Below are 18,253 nucleotides of genomic sequence, written 5' to 3' on the forward strand. Positions count from 1 at the left end.
CTTGACAAGAAAAGGCTTTCACACCCCCTCTGGCAATCCTTCTCACTTTCACAACCCCTCTGACAATAAACAAACTCACACAGAAGAAAACAAAAAAACACCCATCCGGTATCATAGAGCACACAACAACTCCATGCACGACCCTGCTCAAACATCATCTTCCTTTCTTAGGAAAAAACCACTCTCAAAAAATGAAAAAAGGTTTCTTTTCTCTTCTACCAATTAAGTCACCACCCCATTGTATTTATAAAATTTTCACACTTCATTTGGTGATGCTCATTCATGTGAAAAATCATCATTTTGGTGTTTTTCAACATGATTGTAGACTCTAGAAGTCATGCCTATCAAATCCACTGCATCCTGCTAAGGCTCATCTATTGTGAACAATTTTATTCTAATTTTATTCCTCCTTGATTGGACAAATTTTGCTTCAGAATCCCTGACAATAAGCAACCCGAGCTCTTATTTCTCAGTGAAATCCGTGATCTCCCATCTCTAACTTAGAAGCTATCCAATCCTTTTATGCCTCTAAAATCGTCGTCCTCGCTTGTCTAATCAACCTCGACTCAGGAGAAACCTTCAAACTAGTCCCTTAGGAATGAGTCAACATCCAAGCCTTAAAAATTTTAGGTTGCGAGCTAGCAACCAGATAGTTTGTGGTTAAGTTTTATGGTTATTGCCAGCTCGTGAGGTAAAATGTCTGAAGATGTGATCAAATCGCGAGCTGACGACACGTTGGTTTGTGTTTACATCGTGAGGTCTCTATCTTTTTGGGTGTTAGCATTTTATGTTACCAAGTTGGAGATTGTTAGTGAAATTGCTTTGGTCATAAGGTCTCGAGTTGGTCTAATGTCATACATTATAGCCACGAGAGTTAGCGAGTAACTCATTTCATATAGTTGTCGCTAGCTCTCATGTTTGTTTAATGTTGACATTTTTAGGTCATGAGTTAGCGACTAGATAGTTTGTGGTTAGGTTTAATGGTTATCGCCAGCTTGCAAAGTTAAATGTCTGAAGACCTGATCTAGCCACGAGCTTGCAAGTGAAGTGCTAGCGGTTAAGAGATAAACAATTTTATGTTGGCGAGTACACAACAAGGGTTAAAGTTACCACTATCTCCAAGTCGCTACAGTGACGAGGACTTAACATTTTGTGGTCGAGAATTCGCGAGTGGCAGTTCAGTTTCCCTCAGTCGCTAGATCTCGAGGTTATGAAGGTTTAGCATTTTTCGCTTGCGAGTTGGAGATAGAGAGAGTCGTAAGGGCTTCTCGCTAGGTTGCGAGATGCCCTAATGGGCAGTCTTCCAGGCAGAGAGTTGACAATTGTGTGCCACGTGTTTTAATGACTTAAAGTTAATATCTTGAAATCGCCAATATTTGTTTTTAATGGTTTGAAAATAGCTTGAAATCGCCAATATTTTATTTTTATGGTTTGAAAATAGGTTGAAATCGCCAATATTTTTTTTAATGGTTTGAAAATAGGTTGAAATAGCCAATACAAATATTTTTCTGGTTTTAAAAACATTACAATTCGTCCATGCAAATATTTTTTGGGTTTTAAAAATATTACAATTTGCTAGGATTTTTCACAAACTTTGAGCGATCACGACTAATTCGCCAATGGAGATTATTATTTTTCTCCGTAAATAGCAAAAATTTGCCAGTAAAATTAAAATTCTCCTCAAAATTATACAACTTTTGCCAGGTTTTTACACCTTGTCCAAGGGGGAGTTTCTTAAAGTTTTCTCTGTAGCCCACCATATGACCCCTTAGGTGTCATTAGAGGTCATATTGTTCCTAAGAGGTCATATGGTGTCTTGTGACCCCTTAGGACACCATATGACCCCTTAAGACACCATACGACACATAACAACACCATATGGTGTCCTAAGGGGTCATAGGATGCCATATGACCCCTCGGGACACCAATGACCCATAACAACACCATATGGTGTTCTAAAGGGTCATATGGTGTTCTATGACCCCTTAGGACAATATTTGGTGTCGTTATAGGTCCTATGTTGTGCTAAGGGATAATATAGTGTCATATGACCCCTTAGGACACCCTATGACCCCTTAGATGTTGTTAGGGATCATATCGTGTCTTGGATTCGATCTCTCTTCCTCTCCCTCCCCCTCCTTCTTCTCTCTCTCTCTCTCTCTCTCCATACCCCATCTCTCTCTCTCTCACTCTCTCCCCTTCTCCCTTCCTCCATACCCCATCCCTCTTTCTCTTCTTCTATAATTCCTATTAGCCCACCATATGACCCCTTAGGTGTCATTATAGGTCATATTGTTTCCTAAGAGGTCATATGGTGTCATGTGACCTCTTAGGACACCATATGACCCCTTAAGACATCATATGACACATAACAACACCATATGGTGTCCTAAGGGGTCATAGGATGCCATATGACCCCTCGAGACACCAATGACCCATAACAACACCATATCACGTTCTAAAGGGTCATATGGTGTTCTATGACCCCTTAGGACACTATTTGGTGTCGTTATAGGTCCTATGGTGTGCTAAGGGATAATATAGTGTCATATGACCCCTTAGGACACCCCATGACCCCTTAGATGTTGTTAGGGGTCATATTGTGTTCTAAGTGTCATATTGTGCCTGGATTCAATCTCTCTCTCTCTCTCTCTCTCTCCATACCCCATCCCTCTCTCTCTCGCTGTCTCCCCTTCTCCCTTCCTCCATACCCCATCCCTCTTTCTCTTCTTCTATAATTCCTATTATCCCACCATATGACCCCTTAGGTGTCATTCAAGGTCTTATTGTTTCCTAAGAGGTCATATGGTGTCTTGTGACCCCTTAGGACACCATATGACCCCTTAAGACACCATACGACACATAACAACACCATATGGTGTCATAAGGGGTCATAGGATGCCATATGACTCCTTAGGACACTATTTGGTGTCATTATAGGTCCTATGGTGTGCTATTTGGTGTCTTTATAGGTCCCTCCCTCCCCTCTCTTCTCTCCCTCCCTCTACCTCTCTCCCTCTCTCTACCCTCCCTCCCCCCTCTTTCTCTCTTCCTCTCCCTCCTCCCCTCCTTTATCTCTCCCTCTCCCTCCTTCCCTCTATCTGTCCCTATCTGTCCCTCCCTCTACCTCTCCCTCCCTCCCCCCTCTTTCTCTCTTCCTCTCCCTCCTCCCCTCCTTTCTCTCTCCCTCTCCCTCCTTCCCTCTGTCTATCCCTGTCTGTCCCTCCCTCTACCTCTGCCTCCCTCCCCCCCCTCTCTCTCTCTCTCTCTCTCCCTCTCCCTCTCCCTCTCCCTCCTTCCCCCCCTCTCTCTCTCTCTCTCTCTCTTCCTCTGCGTACTCCCCTCCTTTCTCTCTCCCTCTCCCTCCTTCCCTCTCTCTCTCTCTCTTCCTCCCCCTCCCTCCCTCGCTCCCCCCTTTCCTCTCCCTCCCTCCCCCTACTCTCCCTCTCCCTTCCTTCATGCCCCTTCTTCTCTCCCACCCTCCCCCCTCTTTTCTCCCTCTCTCCCTACCTCCTTCCCTTTCATCCCCCTTCTCTCTCCCTCCCCCCTAATCTTCCCCCCCCTCTCTCTCTCTCTCTCTCTCTCTCTCTCTCTTTTCATTCACATTTTTTCTACTACCAATAGCGCGTACGAGGTACTGAACCTTTTAGTTCACTTCCTTGCCATAACGTTTTTAAGGCGTAGAAGCACGTACACGGTACTTATTACTTGTAAGCGCGTACAGGTTACTGAGCCCATTATTCGCTACCCTGCAACAACATTTTTTAGGCTTAGGAGCGCGTACGTGCTACTTATTAGTATAGAATGGGAAAAAAAATACCATTGGACTTGCCAACATTTTATGGACTAACAGCACGTACGCGGTACATAGACATAGTTTTAGTTTCCCAAGAACCTCAACGGCCTCAAAAGAAGTTTTTGAGGTCGTTGAAGGCCCCACTAGAACTATGTCTTCACTTCTATCACTGTTTTATACATAGAAGTGAGTGAATTTTTTGTTTTTGCATGATTTCAGATAATTGAATTGTTGTTCTTGTAGGTCCCGGAGACAACTAAGAGGGGGGGGGGGTGAATCAGTTGTCAAATAAATTCAAACCAAAAACTTATTAACCAACTTAATGCTTAATACCGGTAAGACAGTTAAGTATGCCGGTAAACAGTGTTAATAGAAAATTGTTGTATGAGTAAGAATTAATGCATGAAACATAAGCATAAAATCATCCACAACACATGACACCAATATTTGTATGTGGAAACCCTGTAAGGGGAAAAACCACAGTGGGAAACCTTACCCACAATCAGATGATACTACTGCAGATAGTAAGTGTACAAAGAGGGGTCTGCACATGCAGAAAGGCCAACAGCCTAGAGCTCACTGCTCAATCACAAATGGGAGTCACACTGACTACAGTTGGATGGTTAAATCCAATGAGAATGTACTGCACAAAATAGCATCTTCATATGCTGGATTCAGTACTGGTGTAATGCTGATATGCTTCTACAAAAACCTAACTTCACCTTCAAATGATGTCTTCATGTATATCCCTGCTTGATCTCGCATATACCCTTCCTTAAATCTTTTTCGCATTCCACACTTGATCTTACAAATAAGATCTTACATTTATACCATACCCTAAGACCAATTTTAGTAGGTCGGCTCTACAAGATATTACAATAAAACATTTTACAAACAATACAATATTCGATGCAATAACTAATTGAACATGTCGGCTTAATGCATTTACAACAATAATAAATCATCTCCATAGTGTGCCATGCTGATCTGGAAAAGATAAACCTGCCAGTGTAACCCTAGATAACCTGGACCTATTTGTCGGTAAAAGCAAATATGCAAATAAGAATATACCAATGATTATTACTTTAAAATAAATTGTCCACATGATGTCTTCAACATTACCAAGTGTCTTCCATGTCATTGTAGGTGCCGGTGAACATTATATCCTGCCAGTTAACCATATATCGGTAACTGTTTGCACAGTTTATTGTTTGCCGGTGAATGTTGCTGGATCTCCAAAGTAGGTGTACTTAGTAGGTGTTGACATCAATAACAAAACCATACCAAAATACCAACAATCTCCCCCTTTGGCATTGATGGCAACACAAGATGGAAAAACCATCAAAGTGCCAAAATAGAAATGCCAAGTACAAAAACCAACAATCTCCATTTCTCCCCCTGGGAGTAACATGTGTTTACCTAAAGATTTATTTTCAATACATACCAATCTCTCCTCAAAAAGATAATGCATTTTTCATCTCTCCTCAAAAAGATAATGCATTTTTCCATATATCTCTCCCCCTTTGACATCAAATGCCAAAGCTACAAAATTTGAAGTCCATACAAAATACCAACTACTCCCCCTGAGAAGTAGCTTCCTCATCAAATACCGGAATAAAAGATTTGTCCATTTAATTCTGCCAGTTGATGATAATCATCAACTCTCTAAGTCTCTACCAGTGGAGGTAAGACTTCGAGCTGATCTCTGAGATACTCAAAAGTTTCTTGAGGCAAAGGTTTTGTGAAAATATCTGCAAGTTGTTCTTTAGTATTCACATAAACCAGTTTTATCTCCTTTTCTTCAACTTTTTCCCTTAGAAAATTCAATTTGATAGAAACATGTTTTGTTTTAGAATGTAATACTGGATTCTTAGATATATCAATTGCTGCAGTGTTATCACAATATATAGTAATAGGTTCCTTGCATTTTACCTTTATATCTTTCAACATTTGCTTAAGCCAAAGTACCTGTGTACAGTTTGTTGTTGCTGCAACATATTCTGATTCTATTGTTGATAAAGATGTACAACTCTGTTTCTTACTTAACCAAGAAACTAATCTCTTCCCAAGAAAGAATGCTCCTCTAGTGGTGCTTTTTCTATCATCCACATCTCCTGCCCAATTTGCATCTGTGTATGCATATAGATCAAAATTTTCATCTTTAGGATACCATAATCCAAGATTTGCTGTGCCTTGTAAGTACCGAAAAATCCTTTTTACTGCTGATTCATGATTTTCCCTAGGATTACTTTGAAATCTAGAAACTATACATACTGCATTCATAATATCAGGTCTGGTTTGAGTTAAATACAATAAACCTCCTATCATAGATTTGTATCTAGTTGGATTAACAAGTGTAGATTCATCCCTTTGAGATAATTTGTCATTTGTAGTCATAGGTGTGCTTATCGGTTTAGAGTTCTCCATCCCAAATTTCTTAAGTAGTTCTTTCAAGTACTTAGATTGACTCAAAAATATGCCTTTATCAGTCTATAAAATCTGCAATCCTAAAAAGAATTTTATTTCTCTGATCATAGACATTTCAAATTCATGCTGCATTTCAAGAGAAAATTCTTTGCATAATCCATCCTCTCCTCCAAAGATTATATCATCAACAAATACTTCCATAATCAAGATGTCATCATTAGTTATTTTGTAATATAAATTGCTATCTGCATTTCCTTTAGTAAAACCAATCTTCAAAAGATACTTATCCAACCTTGCATACCAAGCTCTTGGAGCTTGTTTCAATCCATACAGAGCTTTTCTTAACCTGCAAACCATATCATTGTCATTTGTCAAAGAAAATCCATCAGGTTGTTCAATATATACTTCTTCTTCAAGATCTCCATTCAAAAATGCACATTTAATGTCCATTTGATAAACTTTGTAGTCCTTGTGAGCTGCAAAAGCCAAAAATAATCTAACTGCCTCAATTCTGGCTATCGGTGCAAAGGTTTCATTGTAATCAACTCCTTCTTTATGAGAATATCCCTTACACACTAGTCTTGCTTTATTTCTGACAACCTTATCATCTTCATTAAGTTTGTTTCTAAATACCCATTTAGTTCCAATTACTTTTTTATCTTTAGGCCGGGGAACTAATGTCCAAGTATTATTTTTCTCAATTTCTCCTAATTCTTCTTCCATAGCTTTGATCCAAAATTTATCTTCACATGCCTCATTGATAGATAATGGTTCAATTTGAGAAATAAGACATATCTCTTCATTTGCCAATCTTCCTCTTGTCATGACTCCTTTAAATTTGCTTCCAATTATCTGATCTTCAGAATGATTTAGTCTTACATATCAGGGTGTCTTAGTCTGTTGTTGTTCTTCAATTACTGTGGAATCCTTTGATGATACCGAAGTAACTGGATCATCATTCTGTACCGGTGGATTTATTGTAGGTTCATTTGTCATAATTTCTGTTCCCAGTTCAGAGTCTATATACCTTGAAGTTCCTCTGAATTGTTCATCAATCTTTACATTTGTACTCTCAACAATTTTCTGTAATCTTTTATTAAAACATCTATATGCTTTACTCTTAGATGAATAACCAAGAAATATTCCTTCATCACTTCTAGGATCAAACTTGCCAATATACTCATCTCTTCTAATATAACATTTACTTCCAAAATTTTTGAAATACTTAAGAGTAGGAGTATTACCAAACCATAGTTCATGAGGGGTCTTACCGGTTTCACCTTTGATGTGAACTTTGTTGAATGTATAGACAGCAGTGCTTACTACCTCTCTCCAGTACACGTGGTAGATTTGCTTCTGATAACATACTTCTTGCTACATCCAAAATAGTTATGTTTTTCCTTTCAACAACTCCATTCTATTGTGGTGTCCGAGGTGCTGATAACTGTCTTTTGATTCCATTTACTTCACAGAATGTATTAAAATCTTTAGATGTGAATTCTCCTCCTTGATCTGATCTTAAACATTTAATTTTCTTACCGGTTTCATTTTTAACCATTGCTTTGAATAGCTTGAACTTCCCAAGTGCTTCTGATTTTTCTCTGAGAAAAGTAACCCAACACATTCTAGAATAATCATCAATAATTAGCATGAAATATCTATCACCTTGTAAGCTTTTAGTTCTAGCTGGACCACATAAATCAGTGTGAATTAAATCAAGGGCATTATTGGCTTTTTCTGGAATACTTTTGAAACTAGCTCTAACTTGTTTTCCAAATTGACATTCCTTGCAGATTGTATTATGAGGTTTCACAATTTTAGGTAGATCTCTAACTGCCTTAGAAGTACTAATTTTTACCATGCAATCAAATTTACATGACATAGTCTTTTATGCCATAGCCAACTTTCATCTATATGTGCAATTAAGCATGCCTTTTCACTGTTATTCAAATGAAAGATATTACCTCTAGTCTGATTACCGGTTGCATTTTCCAAACCAGTTCTATTCATGATTTTGCATTTTCCATTTTTAAATTGTAACTGACAACCTTTCTCAACTAATTGACCAACACTTACAAGATTATGTTTTAATCCTTCAACATAGTAGACATTGTAAGTGTTATGTTTACCATCAAGAGATATTGAACCCTTACCTTTGATTGAACAGGCTTTGTCATCTCCGAATCTTACTAAACCTCCATTGTATTCTTGAAAGTTCAAGAATTTACCTTTGTCTCCAGTCATGTGATGTGAGCATCCTGAGTCAATAATCCATTCATCCTTTGATTCAACTTTAGCTACTAGGGCTTGTTCTACCAGTTGAGCAATAGGTACCGGTTGATCTTCTGTTATAGCAAGAAAGACCCATCCATTGTTTGCTGGATCTTCATCAGAATCATCAGTCACACCTTCATCAGCAATGTAACAAGATTTATCTTTGTTTTTCTTAAATTTGTATCTCTGATATTCAGGATTAGGTTTGTATATTCTTCTAGCTTCTTCTCTTAGTCTAGCATGTCTATCAAGGCATCTTGAAGCCATATGACCAATCTTATTGCAGTTAAAACATTTAAAGGGTGCTTTACCTTCATACTTACTTCCAATTGGGCCTTTTGGCATTTTTCTTGCAAATAGTGCTTCAAGTTCTTCAAGCTCTTCATTCTCCTTCCTGGTTTCTTCAAGTTCTCTTGCATAAAAGGCTCTCCAGTCTGATTTGTCAAAGGATGGAGCAGATGATGTTGATGCTTTGAAGGCCAAATCAGTTTTTATAGTAGTAACATGACCAAATTCCTCAATTTCAAAAGCTAAAAGTTTTCCAATCAATGTATCCCTAGTTACTGATGTATTAGGCATTGTTCTCAACCCATTTATAGCAATAACCTTCATTTTATATGCTGGTGGCAAACCTCTTAAGATTTTTGAAACAATCTCATCTTCACTCAAGGTTCTTCCACAAGATTTGATACCCAAAACAATTTCATTTACTCTTTCCATAAAAGCAAAAATCCTTTCATCTTCTTCCATTTTCAGATGTTGATACTTGACTCGGAAGCTTTCAAGTTTTGCAATTTTGACTGTGGAGTCCCCTTCATTCAGTGTTTCCAAATGATCCCAAATAGCTTTTGCAGTGGACCTATCTGATAATCCCATGATTTGTTGATCTGATAATGCACTCAAAAGTGCTTCTCTTGCTTTGCAATCATTTTCTTCATCTTTAGCTAAAGTAATGGGAGCAGTCTGACCAGCTACGACAGTAGTATAACCATTCTTAGTAACTTCCCAGATGTCTTTACCAATGCAATTCAGATGTGTCTCCATTCTGATTTTCCATATCCCATAGTTGGTTCCATCAAGTTTAGGACTATCCTTTCTGAAATAATTAGTAGACATTGGATCTCCTCAAGTTGTTAAACTTTGAGGACTAGGCTCTGATACCAATTGTAGGTCCCAGAGATAACTAAGAGGGGGGGGGGGGGGGGGTGAATCAGTTGTCAAATAAATTCAAAAAACTAAAAACTTATTAACCAACTTAATTCTTAATACCGGTAAGACAGTTAAGTATGCTGGTAAATAGTGTTAACAGAAAATTGTTGTACTGGTAAGAATTAATGCATGAAACATAAGCACAAAGTCATCCACAACACATGACACCAATATTTGTACGTGGAAACCCTGTAAGGGGAAAAACCACGGTGGGAAATCTTACCCACAATTAGATGATACTACTGCAGATAGTAAGTGTACAAAGAGGGGTCTGCACATGCAGAAAGGCCAACAGCCTAGAGCTCACTGCTCAATAACAAATGGGAGTCACATTCACTACAACTGGATGGTTAAATCCAATGAGAATGTACTGCACAAAATAGCATCTTCATATGCTAGATTTAGTACTGGTGTAATGTTGATATGCTTCTACAAAAACCTAACTTCACCTTCAAATGATGTCTTCGTGTATATCCCTACTTGATCTCGCATATACCCTTCCTTAAATCTTTTTCGCATTCCACACTTGATCTTACAAATAAGATCTTACATTTATACCATACCCTAAGACCAATTTTAGTAGGTCGGCTCTACAAGATATTACAATAAAACATTTTACAAACAATACAATATCCGATGCAATAACTGATTGAACATGTCGGCTTAATGCATTTACAACAATAATAAATCATCTCCATAGCATGCCATGTTGATCTGGAAAAGATAAACCTGTCGGTGTAACCCTAGATAACCTGGACCTATTTGTCGGTAAAAGCAAATATGCAAATAAGAATATACCAATGATTATTACTTCAAAATAAAGTGTCCACATGATGTCTTCGACATTACCAAGTGTCTTCCATGTCATTGCAGGTGCCGGTGAACATTATATCCTGCTGGTTAACCATATACCGGTAACTGTTTGCATAGTTTACTGTTTGTCGGTGAATGTTGCTGGATCTCCAAAGTAGGTGTATTTAGTAGGTGTTGACATCAATGACAAAACCATACCAAAATACCAACAGTTCTTATTAGTTTTGTCAATAGTATTGTGATTGTTTAATAGTTTGATTCCAAAAAACAATGATAAGATGAATATTTATGGTTATTTGTTTGTTTATGAACTTTTTTTTACATATATGTAATATGATTCTATTTAGGACAACCGATATCAACCATGGGAAAGAACAAGTGAGGAACGATGGAACAACGAGAGGTTGAAAAGGAAAGACAAAGGCAATGTATGAAGAAATTATGTGACATAAGAACAATGGGAGAAGAAGGTATGCCATCCTCAACATCTCAATTTGATTTAACAAACAAACATAATGCATCTCATGCAATTGAAGAAGAGACATTTGATTTATCATATGAACCTAATGCAATTGAAGAAGATACCGCATTGAATAATTAGTTAAATGATAAACATACACTTTCTCTATTTGATGAATTGAATGTACATAATGCATCGATGTTAACACCTCCTAGAATCATTCGTAGGAAACCAAAGCATCTAATTGACATTGATGAGAATATATTGAAGCCAATGCCCAATAAAATGAATGAACAAACTTGTAGGAGAATGGTTAAAATAATATGGAAAAACTATTTTGAAAACTTAAATCCAACTGCAAGATGTCAATTAATTGTTCAAATGATTAAAAATTTGAATTTTAGAGAGACAATGAAAATTCTAGGCCTAAGATCATTTGAAAGTAATAGTGAAAGAACTATTGTGACAAATCTATTTGATGCATATCAAGCTATTGGTTCAAAATCACGTACTAAAGATTCTAATGCTACTTGACGTGTCATTACATCAACCATAATGAGTAACAAAATTAAAAAAAGATCGTTTGATAAGCAAAACAAGTAAGTCATTAAACATTAATAGAACAATATTAAGTAAAGCATTAAAGAGGTGGGAAAAAATAGAGGAACCTAACAATAATTCTCTTTGGGCATTCTCGGGTAGACTACCACACAAAGACAAGGTTGTTGTTGATGCAATAAAAACATCAATTAATTTTTTTTGGCATGACAACACAAGAGTTTTGCCCAACCAAAGAGATGTTGTTAGAAGGGAAATTGGGTCTAAAAAATCGCGAGCCACATGCCAAACACTATTTGGATATGACTCAAGCTAAATTTTATGAAAGATTCCTTCAAAAGTTTCCTCAAATAAGAATTTTTCAAAGATTTTCTGAAATGACAAAACCTTTTTATATTAAGATTAATCATGTATGCACCACGTGTTGTTGTAGGATGCATATTGAATTTTCCATGCACTATGACATTTTTAGTCATATTTGTTCTACTTTGCACACTAACGATGTTTTGTAGGAATGCAATATACAAGCACCTCCTAAGTCGGTAAGATAATTTATTTCAAGTGTGCTATGTAATGGACATGATGGCTGCATTTATTATAAATTGCCTTGTTTGGAAGGTTATTGTGCTATATGTGGTGTTTTGCAACGTTTACCAAGATACGTACACTTGGAGAGCATGCATGAAATTGGTACGAAACTAGTTTCTTTCAGAAAATACAAGATAGTCACAAATGGAGTTTCTTTTGGAAAACTAGTTCCGGTGCTTTGGGATGCATGACAGGGGCATGCCTAGTGTAAACCTTCCCACCCGGATGCGCTCATGACGTCAGTTTGTGTACATGATGAACCGAATCAATTCTAGCCAGTCCTGCAACTTTGCATTGCATGCAACTGATGGCTTTTGCAGCAGATGAAAAAATCCTACCATTTGAAAATGGCTCCGATTCGTCAAAAACCGAGATAGGCCATTGTAGTGGAGCCTCACGCAACCCCACGGATTCAAATGGATCAACCATATGTGTCCTGGATTTGAAGAAATAGTCCATCAAATTTTGACAATTTTTTGGACTCAGGGCACTTGAGAGATCGCACCGGTATAGTATGACTCTCGACGTTCCGGCGCTTTGGGATGCACAACAAGGGCATGCCTAGTGTAAAACTTCCCACCCAGACGTGCTTGCGATGTCGTTTTATGCACATGACAAATAAAATTTGACCATTGCGAGCGTGAGGGTGCTCTCACACCAAACAGATATTGTTGTTTAAATTCATATTGTTGATTACATATGCAAATATTCATTTAAATTTATAAAAGGGCAGCCACCAAATACAACGAATACAAAATAATGAATTGAATACAAGGATTTTTGTAGGGTTAATTCAACATTTTAGAAATTATATCAAATCACATTCCACGATTGCAATGTTTTATATCATATATTTTTGTTGTTTATATTCATATTGTTGATTACATAGGAAAATGATCAATTAAATTTATAAAAGGACAACCACAAAATACAACAAATACAAAATAATGAACGTAGAACACATTTATTGTCCATCGAATATCGACATTTATATATATAAAAAAAAGGCATGTCTGCCAAGTCAATACAAGTATTACAAAAATGTGTTATATGCCATGTCCAAATCGATATACAATAAAAATGTAGAATATATCTACACGTATTGGTCATTCTATGACCAAAAATAACACTATATGATCCTAAACTTGTGGTGGATCATCAAAATCAAGCCTCTTTTTATGCAATACACGGCTTTGTAGATGGCAGCAAAACCAAAATTCAAAAGCCAAGTTAGAATTCTTTTGTAGAAAATAGTTCACAATTAACAACAAAACTATGCATTTAACTATAATTCCTTTGCAATTTAAATTTAGATTACCTCATCGTCTGATCTAGGAGCTAATGTCTTCGCTCTCCTCTCCTTGTCACTCTTAGGATTTTTCTTGAAGACATACTTAAATGGATCCACGCTATGACCATACCGCGAAGGGGTCTATTGTAGATTAAATGTACAATTAATACAATGTACTAACATAAATATATCAAAAACACTTAAAAGATATAATATAGAGAACAATGACGTACATGTGCTTGAGATGCTTCTCCAATAGACTGAGGATGACTCACCATCGATGGAGAAACTGTTGCTATTACCTATACAAAAAATGTTCATAGATTAAATACAATTAATATAATGATAAGTATTGTAGGTTAAAAACAATTAATTTTACATATCAAACAAAAGTGTACCAGATCCTGAGATGCTTCTCCAGTGCATGAAGGAGGGTTCGCCATTGATGAAATAGGTATAGATATTTCCTGTATGAAAAAATTATAAGATTATAATATATCACAAGTTCACATGTACGCATGCATATAATCATGAAATCAAGAAAATAAAGTAGAGATACATATCTCCACCCTCTCTTGATCCATGGGCGAATCAAGTGCATTCAACAAATCCACATAGCTCAATGGCCGTTGTACATGTAAAATTGACAAAAAACACTAATCAATCTACAAACCCAAACTAATACTTGATTTCAACATTTTCAAACAATTGTACAACTAAAAATGTGTTCAATTACCTTCTTCCCACATTTTGGCATCTTCAAGGAATTATTTTTCTTAGGACAAGCCATAGACGCAGAGGGGGTACTCTAAAAAAACAAAATTAACATGATACAAAATTTATACCTCAGGCATCGAAGTTGCAGCTATAGTAACTGGGGGAGGAGTATGAGATACCGCTGCTACATCCTGAAATGCATATTATTTATCTCAATTTAAATCGATGTATAAATGAAAATTCATTCATGTAATTACAAATTTAAAGTGACTGACAAATAAAATGCTATGAATTCGAATCAACACACCTGTGTTTGTCTCTCATGGGCAAACACCATGTCCATCAACTCATCTGTCAATGTGAAATCCTCAATCGTGCGGGACTGACATCTACTCTCGCAAATCGTGCACAAATGAGATGAGGATCCATCTGCACCGACTGCATCATCTATCCCTGAGAAATTGAGACACATATGCTGGATGGGCTCTCTGTCGCCACCTAGAGCAACTAATGGCTCATCATCCAATACAATAGGGTGTGATAACGACATCCCATGCTAGATGATGGCACCAGTCAACGTTGTGGCCGCTTGAAGAGTCCGTAGCTCCATCGACTCTTTCAGCTCTACTGGGACAACTTGATGCACCTTGGGTTTGGGTGCTAGGGGGCGGTGACTCTCCGCGGGTAATCACCTATGGGCTCCAGGTCTATCTTGGGTAGAGCCACCACCTCTACCATGGAACGAACTCATGTCAAAATAGTTTGGGTGCACATGGAGCACAAACTCACAATATACTTTTCTCAAAAAATATAATGGCACCTCATAATTATTACAAGGTGGATCATCAAAGACCATCCACCACCTCTGCCAAAAAAGATTCTTCATCTGCACATTGGTACACCAATGTATGGGAAACTTCTTTGCATTAAGAGGTAATGACTGACCAATTTTGGGATCAACGAAAAAGGGCACATATTTGTTGTTTACTAATATTTTTGTTTTTTACTCCCTCGTATGATAGCCCATCGACATAGAATTGATGACACCTATCCCTAAAGCTTCCCCATTTGGTAATTTGTGTGGAAACAACTATGGCACCACTAGCTAATGTTTCTAGGCTGGTGGTGAGGGACTGATGATGCTCAAGTTTGGATGTTTTCAATTTAACAATCAGTCTATTGATTTTAGACATATTTTGTCTTAACTGATTAATTAATTGCTCCTGTATTTCGGGTGTGTGGTCAAAAGGAGGAATTGGAGGTGTATCTTGTGGGTTTTCAGGAGGTAAATTTGGTTGTTCTTGTTGTGGATTAGAAGAATCCGGCTTTTGAAACAAAAAATGAAAAAACCTAATCAAAATTAATGAAATTAAATTCAAAATGTAAAACAAATTGAACAAAAGAGAAAGAAAGACAAAAATAAACAAAAAATAACCTTGATCCATAGTCTAGAGGAGAAATCTAGCACCCCATTTGCGGTTTAGGAGAGAAAATGAAGAAAAAACAAAGTAAAAATGCACTATTCACAAGAAAATAAGACCCAATTTTTTTTTCAACTTTTTTTGACAGACACCGCGTACACAGTTATCTTGGGATTATTAGCACGTACGCACTCATTTTCCTAGGCGTAGTGCGTACACGCTCATTTTCCTAAAAGCAGCGCGTACGCACTACCTTCTATAGGCTCGAGAACAACAAAGCTAAGCGCGTATGCAGTGAATTTAAATTTTAGAACCACGTATGCGCTGCTTGTTTTTCCATGTTTTTTTGGGTGGTGTCCACTTTTCTGACCACCATCTTTGTGCACATACCCTATACCGTTACTTCTTTACTTTCTCTGCTACCTGCTATCTCATCAATTGAGATCTTACATATATACCGAAACCTAAGACCAAATGTGTAGGTCGTCTTACTAAGAATATTACAATAAAATCAATTAAAAATAAGTCAAGATGTAATGCATCATGTTGGCTCAATACATTTACAACAATATCCAATTAATAAATTATCTTCATAACGTGTCGTGCTGATTTGGAATAGATAATGCATACCAGTCCATAACCTAGACCAATTTTCCGGTAACAACAAATATGTCAACCTGATTAGACCATTTACCAAAATACCAAAACCAAGTATCCAAACCATGTCTTAAACATAACCAAGTGATCTCCAGATGATAACAAGTCATCCTTAGTGCCAGTGAACAATATACCGGTGACTGTGCATAAGTCACTGAACATGTTGGTGAACACAATGTGTCGGTTCAACATAACCAAAGATCTCCAGAAGGATAAGTGTTGACATCAATGACAAAACTAATGCAACACATCCATGATACCAACAATCTCCCCCTTTGGCATTGATGGCAACACAAGATGGAAAAACATCTAAGTGCCAAAACAAAATGCCAAAAACCAAAAACCAACAATCTCCATAATAGATTAATACCAAAACCAAAATCTCTCCCTCAATGAATAATCTCTCCCCAAAGGAATAGATATATCTCCCCCTTGACATCAAATGCCAAAGAAATACAAATACCAAAACCAATTACAATAACCAACTACTCCCCCTGAGAAGTAGCTCTCCTCCATCAAAGACAAAAAAAGGTTTCTCTATTAATTATGTCGGTTTGATGCCAATCATCAACTGTCTAAGTCTCTACTGGTGAGGGTATTACCCCAAGCTGCTCTCTGAGATATTCAAAAGTTTCCTTAGGGAAAGGTTTAGTAAAGATATCTGCAATCTATTCTTTAGTATTCACATAAACCAATCTCACTTCTTTTGCTTCAACATTCTCTTTCAAAAAATTATATTTGATAGAAACATGTTTAGTCTTAGAGTGAAACACTGGATTCTTTGATATATTAATTGTTGCTGAATTATAATAATAAATGACTATAGGTTCTTTGCATTTTATCTTGATGTTCTTCAAAATTTTCTTAATCCATAATACCTGAGTACAATTAGTTGCTGCTGCAACATATTCTAATTTTGTTGTTGATAGTGATGTAAAACTTTGTTTCTTGCTCAACCATGAAATCAATCTACTACCAAGAAAGAATGCTCCGCTAGTGGTGCTCTTTTTGTCATCTACATCTCTTGCCCAATTTGGATCTGTGTATGCACATAATTCAAAATTTTCATCTTTAGGATACCATAAACCAAGATTTGTTGTGCCTTGTAGATACCGGAAAATCCTTTTTACCGCTGATTCATGATTTTCTTTAGGATTACTCTGAAATCTTGAAACAATACATACTACATTCATTATATTAGGTGTTTTTTGTGTCAAATAAAGTAAACCTCCAATCATAGATTTATATCTTGTCGGATTAATAGGAGATGAATCATCCTTCAATGTCAATTTATCAGTTGTAGTCATAGGAGTAATTACCGGTTTAGAATTTTCCATACCAAATTTCTTCAATAGTTCCTTCAAGTATTTTGTTTGACATATGAATATATCTTTATCAATCTGTGAAATCTACAACCCTAAAATAAATTTTATCTCCCCAATCATAGACATTTCAAATTCTTCTTGCATCTTATTAGCAAAGTCTTTACATAATCCATCTTCTCCTCCAAAAATGATATCATCAACAAAAACTTCAATAACCAAGATGTCATCATTAGTCACTTTGAAATATAAGTTGTTGTCAGCATTACCTTTAGTGTAACCAAGCTTCAAGAGATATTTGTCTAATCTAGCATACCAAGCTCTAGGAGCTTGCTTCAATCCATACAAAGTTTTCCTTAATTTGCAAACCATATCTTCATTATTTGTCAATAAAAATCCATCAGGATGTTCAATGTAAACTTCCTCTTCAAGATCACCATTCAGAAATGCACATTTTACATCCATCTGATATACTTTATAGTTCTTGTGAGCTGCAAATGCAAGAAATAATCTGACTGCCTCAATTCTAGCTACTGGTGCAAAGGTTTCATTATAATCAATTCCCTCTTCCTATGAATATCCTTTACACAATAATATTTCTTTGTTTCTGATTACCTTACCATCTTCATTAACTTTATTTCTGAATACCCATTTAGTTCCAATTACATTTTTGTCTTTAGGCCAAGGAACTAATGTCCATGTGTTATTCTTTTCAATTCG

Source organism: Cryptomeria japonica, chromosome 9 (genome assembly GCF_030272615.1).
Source record: "Cryptomeria japonica chromosome 9, Sugi_1.0, whole genome shotgun sequence".
In the NCBI taxonomy this organism is placed as follows: Eukaryota; Viridiplantae; Streptophyta; class Pinopsida; order Cupressales; family Cupressaceae; genus Cryptomeria; species Cryptomeria japonica.